At 38.0% G+C, this 15933-nt stretch overlaps 1 protein-coding gene across 20 annotated transcripts in view; it reads left to right on the top strand.

The window, feature by feature from the left end:
* PRRC2C (proline rich coiled-coil 2C) overlaps nucleotides 1-15933 on the top strand; it is a 95239-nt gene that overhangs the window by 2442 nt on the left and 76864 nt on the right. Inside the window, exon 2 of one of the 20 annotated variants that reach the window (XM_007118987.4) lies at nucleotides 4016-4124. The exons of the other annotated variants lie outside the window; for them this stretch is intronic. The gene's annotated coding sequence lies outside the window, so the exon portion shown is untranslated. The remainder of the gene's footprint in view (nucleotides 1-4015; nucleotides 4125-15933) is intronic. 20 annotated transcript variants of the gene reach the window in all.

Raw genomic sequence — 15933 nt, forward strand, 5'->3', positions numbered from 1 at the left:
TTTTTTTTTTTTTTTTTGCGGTACGCGGGCCTCTCGCTGCTGTGGCCTCTCCCGTTGCGGAGCACAGGCTCCGGACGCGCAGGCTCACCGGCCTTGGCTCACCGGCCCAGCCGCTCCGCGGCACGTGGGATCCTCCCGGACCGGGGCACGAACCCGTGTCCCCTGCATCGGCAGGCGGACTCTCAACCACTGCGCCACCAGGGAAGCCCTGGCCTATATTATTGATAAAATATTTCCTCATCTGTAAAATGGAGATGATGATAGCAGTAACTCCTTCAAAGGCTTGCTGTAGGTTTATCACAGATAATGTATGTATAGAGCTTATTACTGTGCTTAGTACATAGTAAAAGGTCAACTAGTAGTGGAAGGAGAATGACAGAATACTGGTAGAAGAAAATACTTTTCTTCCAAGCAGTGGGTAACCTGTATATTCTCAGAATGGAGAACTTAAGAAATAGTTTTCCTTTTTTTTTTTTTTAAGGCTTTTTTAGACTTAAATTTTTTTTTTTTTTTTTTTTTTTACACTTATATATTGGGTTTTGTTTCTTAAAGATTTCTTCATGTTCTAGAGTCAGTACCCCTGGGTTCAGTATATTGGGCATAGCTGAAAATACAGAAGTTCTGCCTCATTCAAGTCCCTGTCTCCCCTCTACCCCTACCCCACCCCACCATCCTTATGGTAAAATGTCTTTGAAGATTATATTATGTTCTCCTCTCCCTCCAAGTGGTTTCCTTCTTCCTCCAGCCCCCAAACACCACTTCGGTTTGTAATTCAGTTGAGGAACTCGTTTTTCAGATGCTATTTATGCCATATTTGTGTAAGGCACGAATTGATCATTCATAAAATGTTGACACAAACTGGTTTAGAACCCTATTCTTACCATGAAGGAGATCCAGAAGTTGTGTCTGCCTGAGTTATGACTAATACTTTCAGTAAAGCAAGCCTTGTCATCTTATGAATAGGCTGACACAATGAAAGCTTGTCTCAGTCTGTGTTAACTGTTGCTTAGAAGTCTTGAGAATTAATAAGTTAGTTTTGAGTCATAACATTTTAAAATTCTCAGTAATGCCGTTGATGCATCAGTCAGGACATCGTTTGGGGTAAAATGTTCTGTAGAGAGGGTGATTTCAGTAAATTTTTTATTTTATGTGTGTCCTCCCCCCTTCCCCAAAGGCTAAATATAGTCTGACCTTTTTGCCAGTTATATTTCTAGTCATTATTTTGCTCTAGATTGACAGAATGCCTGTCACATTTTGGGGCCTTTGTGTGCACATATTTTCTGGCAGATCAGAACAAGGGCTATTACTGAGTTTCAACAGTTGTCTAGTTGACAAAAAATTTTATGGGGTTAGCCTATACCTAGAGTTGAACACAAGATAGCAATGGAATAATTACTGTCAATGTAATATACTCACCCATGTGTGGTGCTGCTAGGTGCTCTACATTAAAGAAGAGCAGGACATAATCAGCATTTGTGAAGCACATCTAGTATTAAAAAAACACTATTGGGGTTTTTTAAAAATTTATTTATTTTTGGCTACGTTGGGTTTTCATTGCTGCGCACGGGCTTTCTCTAGTTGCGGTGAGCGGGGGCTACTCTTCGTCGCGATGCACAGGCTTCTCATTGTGGTGGCTTCTCTTGTTGTGGAGCACGGGCTCTAGGCACGCGGGCTTCAGTAGTTGTGGCATGCGGGCTCAGTAGTTGTGGCTCGCGGGCTCTAGAGCACAGGCTCAGTACTTGTGGCACACAGGCGGCTTAGTTGCTCTGCGGCATGTGGGATCCTCCAGGACCTGGGCTTGAACCCGTGTCCCCTGCATTGGCAGGCATATTCTAAACCACTGCACCACCAGGGAAGCCCCAATACTAGGTATTATTTACATAACATTATATAGTAGTTTTCTGTTTACTTGTCTGCGTTCTGATATTAGTCTGTTTTCCTTTACTACACTGTTTCCGTGTCTTATCACTTTGTACAGTGGTTGGCATGTATCTAGAGTTTATTATATGTTATTGAATAAATGAGATTAGGAAACAGAAAGATTAGACCCACAACTAAGGTTCAACTGACAAATGTCTTAGTGGAGCAAAAGAATACCCCAGTTATTTTTCCCCCTTTATTTACCTATTAGAATAGTATCAGATGCCTTCAAATAGTTTGTGTTTATGTTCTGTACATTGTGAGATTGTTTTGCATCAGATTATCCTTACTAATTTTTAGATTTATTCAACAAACATTACAGATTCTTTTAATTTTGTAAGGCACAGTACATGAGAGGAAAATGGCTTTTGGTTCGTACTGCCAAGATGTTCACACTCTTAAGGATTAATATTAAAAGTTATCATGTGATCTTTGGATTCATACCAGAATATAAAAATAAAGATATACAGACAGGTAATGGAAATTTGGGGCAGAAAATACATATATGGAAAATTGTCCATAGTATAGGTCGAGTGCCCAGTTGGTTACAAGTAAAGGCATGATGGCCAGGAGGGACTAAGAATAATTGTAATTATTAATATTTAGTGAGCACTTACCATGCCAGGCACTGAGCTAAGAACACTTTGAGGATTATCTCTTTCATTCCATACAATAAGCCTAGAATGTGGATTATTTTATTCCCATTACACAACTAGAAAACTGGATTTAAAGAGATGTAGTAATTTGTTCAAAGTTACTTAGCTAGTAGGTGAGATTCGAATTATTGACCCAGAGCCTGAGTGCTTAACTTCTATACTACATGGATTTCCCAGTGGCCAGTGTTTCTCAAACTTTAGTCATTCACAATTTTTGCTTTATCTTCAAACCATCTGTCAATATTTTTCTTTAATTCAGCTTACTATCTTTTAATTAAGTGAGTTTAAAAGAAAAATTTATGTGATTATTTGGTGGAAGAGTTTTTTCCCCCCAACATGTGTTAAAGTAAACATGTAATTTTAAATATTCCTCTATGGGCTACTTAAAATCATCTAATATACCATCAGTACTCATTTGTATCACACCCTTTGGGACATAACTGCTATAAGAAATGAATACTGCATAGGATCAGGCAGCAGTTGGAGTTAATGAAGGCCAGAAGTGATGAAAGCCTAAAAATAGAATAGATTCATCAAACAGGAAATGGCAGCATTACAGGAGTAGAGAAATAAATTAGACCCTTAACTACATGCTTGGGACAACCATTTCCAGGATGAACTGCAAAGTGGAGTGGGTTTATTTAGACAGAGAAATGTAACAGGATGTCCAAGACAATCTATGGCAAGAGAAGGAGAACAAGAATGAATAACTTAACAAAGAAGTCACTACAGAAATCAGGGTGGAAAAGGAAAATCTCTAAAATAGGATTGTGGCCGCCAAATGTAGCAGAGTTCAGAAAAATATGTGAGAAACGGCTCTTGGATTTGGCTTGAGTGATCCTTGGTGACCCTAAGAGAATTTAAGTCAAATAATGAGGCTGAAAGGTTATAAGCAGGGAGGAATAAGTAGTGAGACCTCTTGATTTTTAGGTGTGTTGAATACTCAACATGAGCTCTGGACTAGGAGTTTGAAAATCTGGGGTTAATCCTTTTGTCACTTGGGGGCAAGTGACTTGGCTTCTTCAAGTTGTGGATACACTGTATTCATCTAGAAAATAAGGATAATACCTGTTTCCCCTATCTTAGAGGATTGTTACAAAGATCACATTAAATGTGTTTCTTATACTTTTTGAGTTTAATATTCTTTGATATCACATGAGTCTTAACCACATTTAAAACAAAAGGGACGCATGAAAAGTAGAAAGTTGAAGGTAAAGGGAGGATAGGTTCTCAGTGAGATTGGAAGATCTGCTCATGGTGCATATGTAGTTAGAGAATGGGTGTCTCGGGAAGTTAATCGATCTTTCTTCCTCCTTTCCTAATGAATAATCTGAAAGTGCAGGGCTGCTGTATATGGTTGTACCATTTGTGCACTGCACAAAGATGCCTGGCTGAAGGAGGCAACAAGGACTGAAATCTAGCCCTTGATCTGCTTTCAGAGTCCTGTGCCCTGGCTAGGCCTCCAGCGGAAATTGTGCCTCCACTTCTCTTCTCCCTCCCAAGACGTCAGCCCTCTCACCAAGATGAGTACCTGTATCTTCCCAGAGGGTGTGTTTTTCTATTTGTACAGAGGCCCCTGTGGAGGCCAGTGCTCTGAAAGGCTCCTTAAGGAGACATATTAAGGATATGTTTAGAACAACATCAAAAACATTTGGGAGACTGGAGAAATGGTCACTAGGAACAGAAAGCTTAGAACTTATTTTGAAAATGGGTTAAGTAGTTGCCCAACAGCAAGTACAGAATTCCAGTTTATCCAGTGTATTTTAAAGATGGGCATTGTAACTTATTAAGTGTTTCTAGTAATTTGGAAACAAATAATGTTTATTAAAATATCATATGTAGATTATCAGCTTTCAAAGAGGAAAGAGAATATATGAGTAAAACTATACTTAACATTTTAATCTTCAAAAAAAACCACTTTATACTTTTTCAGTTGCAATTACAATTTACATTTTTGGCAATATGACTATTGTTGCTTGGCCTGTATATGTATATATTTTTAATGTTATTTATTTTGATGTTTGAGCTTATTTTTTTGGCTGTGTTGGGTCTTCTGTGCTGCGCGCAGGCTTTCTCTAGCTGTGGCGAGCGGGAGCTACTCTTCGTTGTGGTGCGCGGGCTTCTCATTGCGGTGGCTTCTCGTTGCAGAGCATAGGCTCTAGGCGTGTGGGCTTCAGTAGTTGTGGCACGAGGGCTCAGTAGCTGTGGCTCTTTGGCTCTAGAGCGCAGACTCAGTAGTTGTGGCACATGGGCTTAGTTGCTCTGCAGAATGTGGGATCTTCCCGGACCAGGGATCAAACCCGTGTCCCCTGCGTTGGCAGGTGGATTTTATTTTACTTTATATTTTTTTTGAGGTACGCGGGCCTCTCACTGTTGTGGCCTCTCCCGTTGCGGAGCACAGGCTCCCGAGGCGCAGGCTCAGCGGCCATGGCTCACAGACCCAGCCGCTCCACAGCATGTGGGATCTTCCGGACCGGGGCACGAACCCGTGTCCCCTGCATCGGCAGACGGACCCTCAACCACTGAGCCACCAGGGAAGCCCGGCAGGTGGATTCTTAACCACTGTGCCACCAGGGAAGTCCCTTGGCCTGTATTTTTAAGTAACTGTTTTTAATGTTAGGTTTAAACTTTGTAGATCTTAATTGAACATTATATGGAGAATTACTTCTGAAATGGGACAGATAGAGGAATTTTATTTTAAAAGCAGGGAAAGGATGTTATTGAAATAAGCCTTTCGACAGAGATGTGGAAGGTTGGTTATATTGCTGTATAAGTGTTAAAATTTTGATTAAGAAAAATTGGATTTTTTGATATGTGTAGTTACATGTAGCCCACACCACAATTAGGATACAGAATGTAGAAAGACGAAATATCTCCCAACTGTAGAATCAGAGTCTTCTGACATTTTGGAGACACAAAATATCTCTCCTGATGAAGAAAGAACTATTCAGTAAGGATTGAAAAGTCAAGAATAGCTTATATGTGCTGATTGCTTGATTTCCTGACCTGACCAAAAAATAAATAAATAAATTTCTTTGGTTGTATAGTTATATTTATGACAAATTTGAAAACATGGAAAAAAATGAAAGTAGAAAGTAGGAGAAAGAGATGGGTAGGTTAACATGTCTCAAGACAGATCGTTTTAATGGTAGAGGAATAGAGCCAGTGCTTGGTGGGGAGGGATGCTAACCAATTCTCTACACTTAAAAATTTAAACCTTACAATTCCAACCCTTAAAGGCAGCCCTTTAGTTATATGAAAGGTTTAGAATAATTCATGATGTTGGATGAGCATCTTGAACAGAATGCTTCTCTTTTTTTCCCATAAAATCCAACATATTTGCCTTTCAAATAATAAAGTTGACTAAGAAATTATTTATGCATTAGTTTTTATTTACTATGTATAAGTTTTGAAAATGTTATTACCGTTTATTAAGCTCATTATTAAGTACCAGACACTATCTAACAGCTTTATACACACTTAAACCTCACAACAGACTAGAAGATATAGCCAACAGATGAGGAAATAAAAATTCAGGATTGTATTTAATGACTGTGGAAATGCTTATGCCATAATATGTGTATGCCACTATTATGCTATAAAAATACCTAGCTACTAAATGTTAGAGCTGGGATTTAAACTGAATCTGTTGTAAGAGAAGTAATTGTGTAATACGAACAGTTTTAAAATACTACAAGTTGTCCAAAAGGGTGCTCTGGCAGTCACCTTATAGAGTAAGTGTTAGACACACAGCTTTACTTTGCTGGGATAGTAATTAATAATACCGAAGATATGATAGCTACATTTCTTTTCTGATAAGACTTTCTTGGCCCCAGAAACTTAATTCACATATTTCAGTTTCTAAGAACAGTCTGAGCCCTTCTACCATTTTGATTAAAACTGCAACAGATTTATTTGTATTACACTTTGTTTTTAAAAATGACAATTTTTAATGCTTTTGCTGTAGTGCTATTTGTAGTAGAGGCAGTCAACGTGGTGATATTCTTAGCTTTACTATTATAATAGCAGATGATCTTAAAAATATTGGATGTCACTCTAACTTTATTTTTTTTATTTTTTTTATTTGAAGTGTGGTTGATTTACAATGTTGTATTAGTTTCAGGTGTATAGCAAAGTGACTCACTTATACACACATATATATATTCTTTTTCAGATTTTTTTCCATTATGGGTTATTATAAGATGGCAAATACAGTTCTCTGTGCTGTACAGTAGATCCTTGTTGTTTCTCTTTTATATATAGTAGTGTGTATCTGTTAATCCCAAACTCCTAATTTATCCCCCGACCCTTTCCTCGTTGGTAACCATGTTTGTTTTCTATGTCTGTGAGTCTATTTCTGTTTTGTAAATCAGTTCATTTGTATCAGTTTTGTGAAGATTCCACATGTAAGTGATATTATATATTTGTCTTTCTCTGTCTGATTTACTTCACTTAGTATGATAATCTCTAGGTCCATCCATGTTGCTGCAAATAGTGTTATGTCACTCTGACTTTAGAATTACTAAGTGATTATAACAATTAGCAATGGAAGTGACCTTAGAAGTTGACCAGTTCAACCTGTCACTCAAAGCAGAAGTTACGTTTTAAAATATTTCTGATAAAGGCTTATCTTGCTGTTGCTTGAACATATCTGGTGCCCAGGAAGACACTGTAGTCAACCTTTAACAGTCAGTCATATTTTAAGATCTTCTAAATTTCCAAATATTTGAACACCATGATAGCATTCAAACCTCTTCACTTTCTCTTGGCTTCCATCATCTGCACGAGGATTTGGCTTTCTTTTCAGAGCTCTGTTTTTCCTACAAAGAAACAGTTATGTATCTCTTCAGGAGAGTTACTGTTTCTCTAAAAAACAAAACAAACTGGGGATGAGACAGCAGGAGAGATAGGGAGAGATGTCTAAGCTTATTTCCTAGAAGCATCCTTCTCTCACATACCTCATGGCATTGTGGCATTTTGTGCCTCAGCAAAATTACTTGTCACTTCATTTCACAGCTCTTTGGGTTGCTTGGCTAATGGTGAAAGTAGAGAATGAGTTTAAGATATAACTTGTTTCCACCTATGGGTAAACTGAACAGTTATGAAGTTTTTCTTTTGTATCCAATTTAGTTTGTTTTTAATGTTTGTCTTAATGAAGACCAGAATTGAGTGTTATGCTCTAAACAATGTGATAAACACAAGATTCAGTAGAACTGTCACAATTCCAGATTTGTGCATTAGATTTCTATCAAAGTAGCAATTTTTGTAAAGCAGTGCTGTTACACTACTAGCTGTCACTAACTGTCCTGTTTTATATGAACAGGCTGGGTCTGTATTCTGTATTTATGAAATTCAGTTCTTGAGCTATTACTAACTACTTATTCTTAAATCCAATTTAATTCTATCCAGCATTCCAAGAAAGTCATTAAATCTTAAGAAAGTCATTAAGTGCATTGTTACTCTTTCAGATGTTTGTGTCATATGTGGTGTCTACTTTCCAGGTCTTTATTCAAGTTTTTGACAAAAGGCTTTGAAAAGGACAGGGTCCAATATATTAGTTTTTCTGGTCACGTTACTTCATATTGACTTAACTGGAATATAAAATAATTTTCAGCCTCAAATATTCTATGATCCTCATTTGTATTTAAGGAGGAGTGTATAAAGACTAGTACTTTGATTAATGTGTTTCAAGTCAAACTTGGGGGGGGGAGTTAATCAAAAGTAAACTTTTTAAAAGGTAATATTTTACATTAGAAATCAACTATAGTCCAATAAAAATTAATTAAAAAAATTTTTTTAAAGGTAATATTTTGTGAATGCTGATTGACCTGGAACTTAGAGGAGTGTGGTGAATGTCTTGACTTTTTTATTTTAAATGGAAAATTTAGTTAAAATTTGAGTGATAAAATGCTGTTTTCTGAAGTTAATACATCAATCCCCTCTATCTTTGTTAGCTCCAGCTTCCATGAGAAAATACCATAGGCGAGGAGGATTAAAAAACAGAAACTTATTTTTCACAGTTCTGAAAGCTGGAAGTCCAAGATCACGGTGCCAGTGTAGTCGGGTTTGGCCGAATGCCTTCTAGCAGAGTCCTCGCATGGCTGAGAGAGAGCTCTGATGTCTCTTCCTCTTATAAGAGAACTAATCCCATTATGAGGCCCCACGCTCATCACCTCACTTAACCCTAATTACCTCCCAAAGGTCCCAGCTCCAAATACTTTCTATTACATTTGTAGTTAGGGCTTCAACATATGAATTTTGGGGGGACACAGTTCAGTTCATAGTAACCCCCCCTTTTACAGTCTATAGTGCATTGATTTTTATGCTTTTTACATTGTTACACTTCAAAATAATGTTTCTACAACAGTTGGAATACATTCATTAATTGAGATATTACTATGTTTTGTTTTAATTTTTTTATCCCTGATACTCAACTCTGTATTGTAACGGGGTACTTTTTTTTTTTAATTAATTAATTTTTTGGCTGTGTTGGGTCTTCATTGCTGCTCACGGGCTTTCTCTAGTTGCAGCAAGCAGGGGCTACTCTTCATTGCAGTGCACGGGCTTCTCATCGCGGTGGCTTCTCTTCTTGCGGAGCACGGGCTCTAGGTGCGTGGGCTTCCGAAGTTGTGGCACGTGGGCTCGGTAGTTGTGGCTGGTGGGCTCTAGAGCATAGGCTCAGTAGTTGTGGCACATGGGTTTAGTTACTCCGCAGCATGTGGGATCTTCCCGGACCAGGGCTCGAACCCATGTCCCCTGCATTGGCAGGCGGATTCTTAACCACTGCACCACCAGGGAAGTCCCCAGAGTTAAGTTTTGATATGAAAATCTTGAATCGTAAAATATCTTAACCTCAAATGACATGCTATTTATTATTATGTATTTTAAAGATTTGGTGCTTATCTCTTCTGTAATGAAAATTGAGTTCTGATTTTCATATGGTGAGGTTATCTTGGTTACTGGCTTTGACAATAATCTTGGCTCCATCACTTCCTAGCCTTATGAGTTTTACTTCTCTAAGGTTGTTTCTTCATTGGTAAGTTTTGGTGACTTGGGCTTTGAGCTCTTCTTATTTCCAGTCTGATATTTTTACATTCTAAATCTCTAGAGCTCAGGTTTAAAAAATTTGGCTTCAAGAGACATTACAAAATTAGAATGTATAGAAATTGGATCCCTCTTTATGTTAGAAATGGGAGAAATAAATATCAAAGATTATTCAGGGTTTTAAACTAGAGGTTAGGGAAAATGGTTATGGTGAAATTGGGAAGAACATGTTTGGGAAAGCAGATAAGCTTTTAGACTTTTTGGGGGGTTGGATAGTCTTAATCTCAAAGAAATGTTGTAAAAATAATACAGAGAATTTCCATATTCGTTCATCCGTATTCCCTGATTGTTAATAGTTTACTGTATTTGTTTTACCATTCTCTGTGTGTGTACATGTACCTATGCACACACTCACGCATATTATATGTTCTTGACCTTTAATGTCTTGGTCTAAACCCTGTCATTACCTGAAACGTTACATTCAAATCACAAGCTCCTATGCCTCCCACTTTTCTCATTCAGTACATTTTCTCCTGTTTTTATTAAATGAATAGAGCAATCTATAGTAAGCTTGACTCAGCAAGCATTCGATAATCACTACTGTTAAGAGCTTTTATTTAATCTTTTTGAAATTTCCAGTTCCTTCTCCTCTCTCTCCTCCTTATTTTTTCCCAGCTTGTCTTACTTCACTCTCTGATTTAGACTTCCATGAAATGTTAATCTAACCATTCTCCTGGCAGTATCCTCATCTCCCTTGCTTTTCTTTACACCTGCCTGGCACAACTCTATTTGCTTATTCCATCCAGATGCTTTGTGCCTCCCACCACTCCCTACTCCTAGACATGCTGCTGGACATTGTTAACAGTCTTCAAACTGCACAGGCTTGGGAATACTGTATATCCCTGGTTTCCAGCTTCTACTCAGGTTTCAGTGCTGCCTGTCAATGCCTCGTTTTACTAGTTGGCTGTCTTTTCTCCCAGTTCTTTGCAAATCTTTTCCAGCCTTCTCAAATCTCCACTCAGTTGATGAGATCAGCATGTCTCTTTTTCATTTGTTCCTAGTGTGCCTGATTAGTAGGCACTGGGTAAATTTTTTTTTTTTTTTTTTTGCGTGGATGGCAGAATTAAACATTTTTAGTGTGTAGTTCTGTCAAGAAACTTAAGTGAAGATGTTTTGTTCTATACTCAATTAAAAATGAATGTCTAAAGATTGTAGCTTGAAGGAAGGATTTGGTTGGGAATTATCCTTACTGAAGCAGTGAACAGTAGATGAGATGGCTAAAGAGGTAAGCACGTAGAGAAGAGAGAGCTGACAAAAGCAGTTAACATTTATGTAGAGGGATAGGGAAAAAAAATGAGGCAGATGTCAGTCACAGAAACCAGTGAAAATGGTTTACACAGAAGCTCTTTATTTTTATATTTTTATGTGATACTTGACTATTATTAGTATATATTCTTCCTTTATTTGTTCAATAAAACATTTGTTGAATGTGTCCAGCACGCTCATCTGGAAATGGTTGCAGTTTCTTTTTAATGTTAACAGTTTGAGTGGGACATTGTGCTATGTTTCCCAGAGGATCTAAACAATCACCATAAGAATAAGGAGGAAAGCGGTAAATAGAGGCTGGATACATAGAAGCCCATAGAGGCCAGAAAGATTATGATTCTGTCATTTAATTGAATTTTGCAAATTGATGATTTGCAAAAGTATGAGGTTCCTCCCCCCCACAAATATGCTAGATTTTAAATATCACTTAATATTTTTGGTATCGAATACTTTTAATTCTTTTGTAATCATAGGTGAGTCACCTTAGAATCTTACAATTTTTGGCACTGATGGAATTTTAGAGGTGGTACCTAATCTCCTCTTGATGTGGAAATCCCTTACAGATTTTTTTTCCCACAAATTTTCAGCCTACAATACCTATCCTTTCATGAAAACCATCTTTTTGTTACCACTGTTTCGTTATTCTTTCATTTCAAAAAGTTGATGTTTATATTATGGTAAACTGCTGCCTTCCAAATTTCCCTCAGACGTTTTGGAAACAAGTCTGTTGGCTTTAAAAGCACTGGCTTCCTTTTTTTTTTTCTTTTTCTTCCTTTCTTCCATCTTAAATTTTTTTTTGGTCAAAAAGGTAATATGTATTTATTGTTCAAAATTCAGAAAATGTAGGTGCATGTTTTGCTACATCTAATTTCAGTGAAAAAAATGCTAGTTTCTTACCAGCATTGCTCAGTTATAGAACCTTGAATTTAGAGAGATGTTTACTTTCTCTTTCCTTAAACAGAGAAAGTGGGTGTGTTATTCAAAAAGCTTTGTTTTTGCAGACTGACCCTCAGCCCTTAATGATTTAGACTTTTTAGGTACATAGGAGACAGGGTAGTAATATAAAAAATAGAAGTTTTTTTTTTTTTTGGCCATGCCGCACAGCTTGGGGGTTCTCAGTTCCCTGACCAAGGATTGAACCTGGGCCACGGCAGTGAAAGCCCAGAATCCTAACCACTAGGCCACCAGGGAACTCCCAGAATGCTATTTTTAAAACAAAGACAAGCCTTTGCTCAGAATTCAGTGGTTTCCCATTGTTTCAAAGATAAAATTTTTAATCCTAATAGGCCCACCTCATCCAACCTTCTTTCTTTCCTTCAACTGTCCCTTTCTTACTAGCTTCTGCTTCCCCAGCTTTTATATTTTTGAACATGGTTAGCATATCAGGGCCGGAGGTTCTTTGCATTTGGTTTTTCTTCTACCTTGAAGCTGCCAGTTTCCCCTTTAGATCCAAGTCAGAAGCTCTCTCCTCAGAGAGGCCTTTAGTGATCAACTTATCTAAAATAGTTCCACCCTTTCTAAAGTAGTTTCCGCCCTTTCATGTTGTCCTGTTGGTTTTATTTATGGCACTTGTCACCATCTGAAATGATTTTATTTACCTATTATTTGAATCACCAAACTAGAAAGTAAGACCCATGAGAGCAGATTCTTATCCCTTGTATCTCCAGTCCACAGAATAGCACACATAGTAGGTGTTCAGTAAATGTTTCAAAATATGGATCACTTAATGACTGACATAGATTATAAATAAATTTTATCACATACCATATTGTAATGAATATCCTTATGTGTATGTGTATTTTGCACACATTAGTATTTTTTTAGGATAGAGTCTTAGACTTTGTTTTAAGCTATGCTGCTGGGTTCTAAACTATTCTTAGCTCTCTACCCAGGCCGTACAAAACAGACCACAGGCTGGATTTGGCCATAGGCCTTAGTTTGCCAAAGCCTGCCTTTAGTTCATTGTAAATAGCATGTGAATTGTCTCTGTTTAATGTCAGAATTCCCTTGTGAAATCACCTGGGCCAGACACTTTGGGGGTGGGCAGCTTTTGGACAACTTTTTTTTTCCATTGTTTTTACCTGTTTATTTTGAGCCAAATCTGGTAATTTCTGTTTTCCTAGAAAACCCTTATTTCAAAGCCTTCTCTTCATGTGTGTATTTTATATCATCTTTCTCATTCTTAGTGTTAACTTAAAATTAGAGTGATTCGGCTAATTTATATATATATTTTTTTTTACAAAAGAGCCAGCTTTTGAATTTATCAGTAGTTATTATTCTTTTTTTTTTTTAATTTGATTTTTCTGCTCTTTTTTGGGTAACTTTTAAAACATATTGTTTTGTCTGGTAATGAAAGTCCTTAAGAGCATTCCTTTGAATTATATGATTCTGTGTTTTATAGTTTGATAAGAGGTGTGTTTGTTTTTCACTTTCAGTTGATTTTCTTCTACATTTCTAGTTTTGTCTATTAACTATGTAGCCACAGGAATCCTAAACTACTTTCTTATCAATCCCAGGAACAAAAACAGTTTGTTGATTCCTTGTTTATTATGTTCTGACAATTTTTTTTTTTCTGCTCTGGTATGAGCTGTATTATTACATTGTTCTTCATTATTCCTTATCAGAGCTACTGATTTCTCCAATTTCGTATCTTGCCAGCCTGTTTCCCTCCCTGCCATCCCTGCCCTCTTCCCTTGTACAAATTAAAAACACTACTGTAGGGACTTCCCTGGTGGGGCAGTGGTTAAGAATCCGCCTGCCATTGCCAGGGACACGGGTTCAATCCTTGGTCCAGGAAGATCCCACATGCTGTGGAGCAACTAAGCCTGTGCGCCACAACTGCTGAGCCTGCGCTCTGGAGCCTGTGAGCCACAACTACTGAAGCCCGCGCGCCTAGAGCCCATGCTCCACAGCAAGAGAAGCTCACACACTGCAGCAAAGAGTAGCCCCCACTCACCGCAGCTAGAGAAAGCCCACACGCAGCAAGGAAGACCAAATGCAGCCCAAAAAAAAAAAAAAAAAAAAACCCACTACTGTATATCTCCTATATTAATATTCTACTTTACTTCTGACATTTCTGGTCACCACGTGGAGAGTGGGGTTCCCCACACCAAGCAGTTAGATTCTCCAGCCACTATCTGGGTGCCCTGAAATTTAACTCAATTCTGATCTAACTACCCAGAGATAGCATCATATCCCAGAGATTAATAAGGGCTCAGTCCCACAAGACTGTCCCCCCCCCGAATACTTCAGATGCCAGTTGAAAGTCCAGATTGTTATGATTGTTAACCATGCTGCTGGCTAACTGGCTGGCTGGCTGGCTGTAAATCAGGTTTGATTAATTTGCTAGAGCAGTTCACAGAACTCAGGAAAACAATTTACTTACTAGATTACTGGTTTATTACAAAGATATTAAGGTATAGGAGTGAATGAAAAGATGTACAGGGCAAGGTCCAGAAGAGTCCCAAGCACATGAGTTTTTGTCCCTGTGTAGTTTATGGAGCTTCATCCTCCAGGAAGTGCTCCCAACCTTAATGGAGGCATGACTAATTAAATCTTTGGCCAGTGGTGATTAATTCAACCTCCAGCTCCTCTCCTTTCCCTGGAGGAGAGGAGGATGGTGTTGAAAGTTCCAGCCCTCTAATCACTTGGTTGATTCCCCTGGCAACCAGCCCTCACCCCTAGAGGCCTTCCTGGAGTCACTACATTAACTTATCCTCAGGTGTGGTTGTAAGGGGCTTGTTATGAATAACAAAAGATACCTTTATCTCCTATTATTTAGGAAATTCCAAGGGTTTTAGCCCTGTGTCAGGCGTGGGGATGAAGACCAAGTATAATTTTCTTATAAATCACAATATCATACCTTGCAGTCTACACTCCACTTACAATATATTTGTGTAAATATCTGTAATAACTTCATTTCTAATCCCTCTTGTTTGCTTGGAATCTAGGGGTCCTTGATCTTTTCAAAAATATTTTTTATTGACATATAATAAACTGCACATACTTAAAGTATACTATTTGATGCTTTGCATATACACATCGTGAAACTCTTACCACAGTCAAGATAATGAACATATCAACAAAAATTTCCTTCTGTTCCTCCCAGTTCCTATCCATAGGCAATCACTGATGTGCTTCCTGTACCACAGATGCATTTGCATTTTGTAGTGTCGACTGAAAAAAAAGCACAACCTAAAAGTTGAGAATTACGTTTTATTTGGCGGACAAAACTGAAGACTTAAGCCTGGAAGTTAGCCTTTCGGGTAGCTCTTAGGGACTAGTCCAAAGAGGTAAGGGAGGAGCCAGGATATATAGAAGTTTTGCAACAAAACCCAGGTAGTTGGAACATCAAAAAAGGTTAAGGTTAATTAAAGAAAACCAGACGTCTCAAGTTAATGAATTTAGCTCTTCTCTAGTATGGGAAGATGCAAGGGTCTGGGCTTATTGAAATCATTCCTTTGATAGGCACCGTAACTCTCTAGGGCCAGTATCCTCCTTTTCTCCATCCTGGATCCCCTCAGGGTGCACAGTTGGCGGTGGCTGCTGTAGCTGCTGGCTTGTTGGCCTTTGGCAACATCCTTTGTTTACTGATATGGGAGGCAACATTTTTCATCCACAGTTGAATTCAGTAGTGTATATGTTGGGAGTCTAGCTTCTTTCCTTCACCATAATGACTTTGAGATTTATCCATGTTGTTACATTTATCAGTAGTTCATTCTTTTTTTATTGCTTGGGTATTCATTCCCTTTATGTATATACCACAATATGGTTATCCACTAACCTGTTCGTGAACAGTTGGGTTGTTTCCAGTGCTTGCCTATGACAAATAAAACTGTGAACCAGAGTACAAGTCTGAGTCTTCATATGGACATATGTTTTCATTTTCTTGTATAAACATTGGGAAAGGAATTGGGATCGTATGGTTTTGGGATTTTTTTCCTTTTTAAGAAGCTGCCAAACTGTTTTCCCAAGTGGTTATACCATT

The sequence above is a fragment of the Physeter macrocephalus genome, chromosome 4, assembly GCF_002837175.3.
Source record: "Physeter macrocephalus isolate SW-GA chromosome 4, ASM283717v5, whole genome shotgun sequence".
Taxonomy (NCBI): domain Eukaryota; kingdom Metazoa; phylum Chordata; class Mammalia; order Artiodactyla; family Physeteridae; genus Physeter; species Physeter macrocephalus.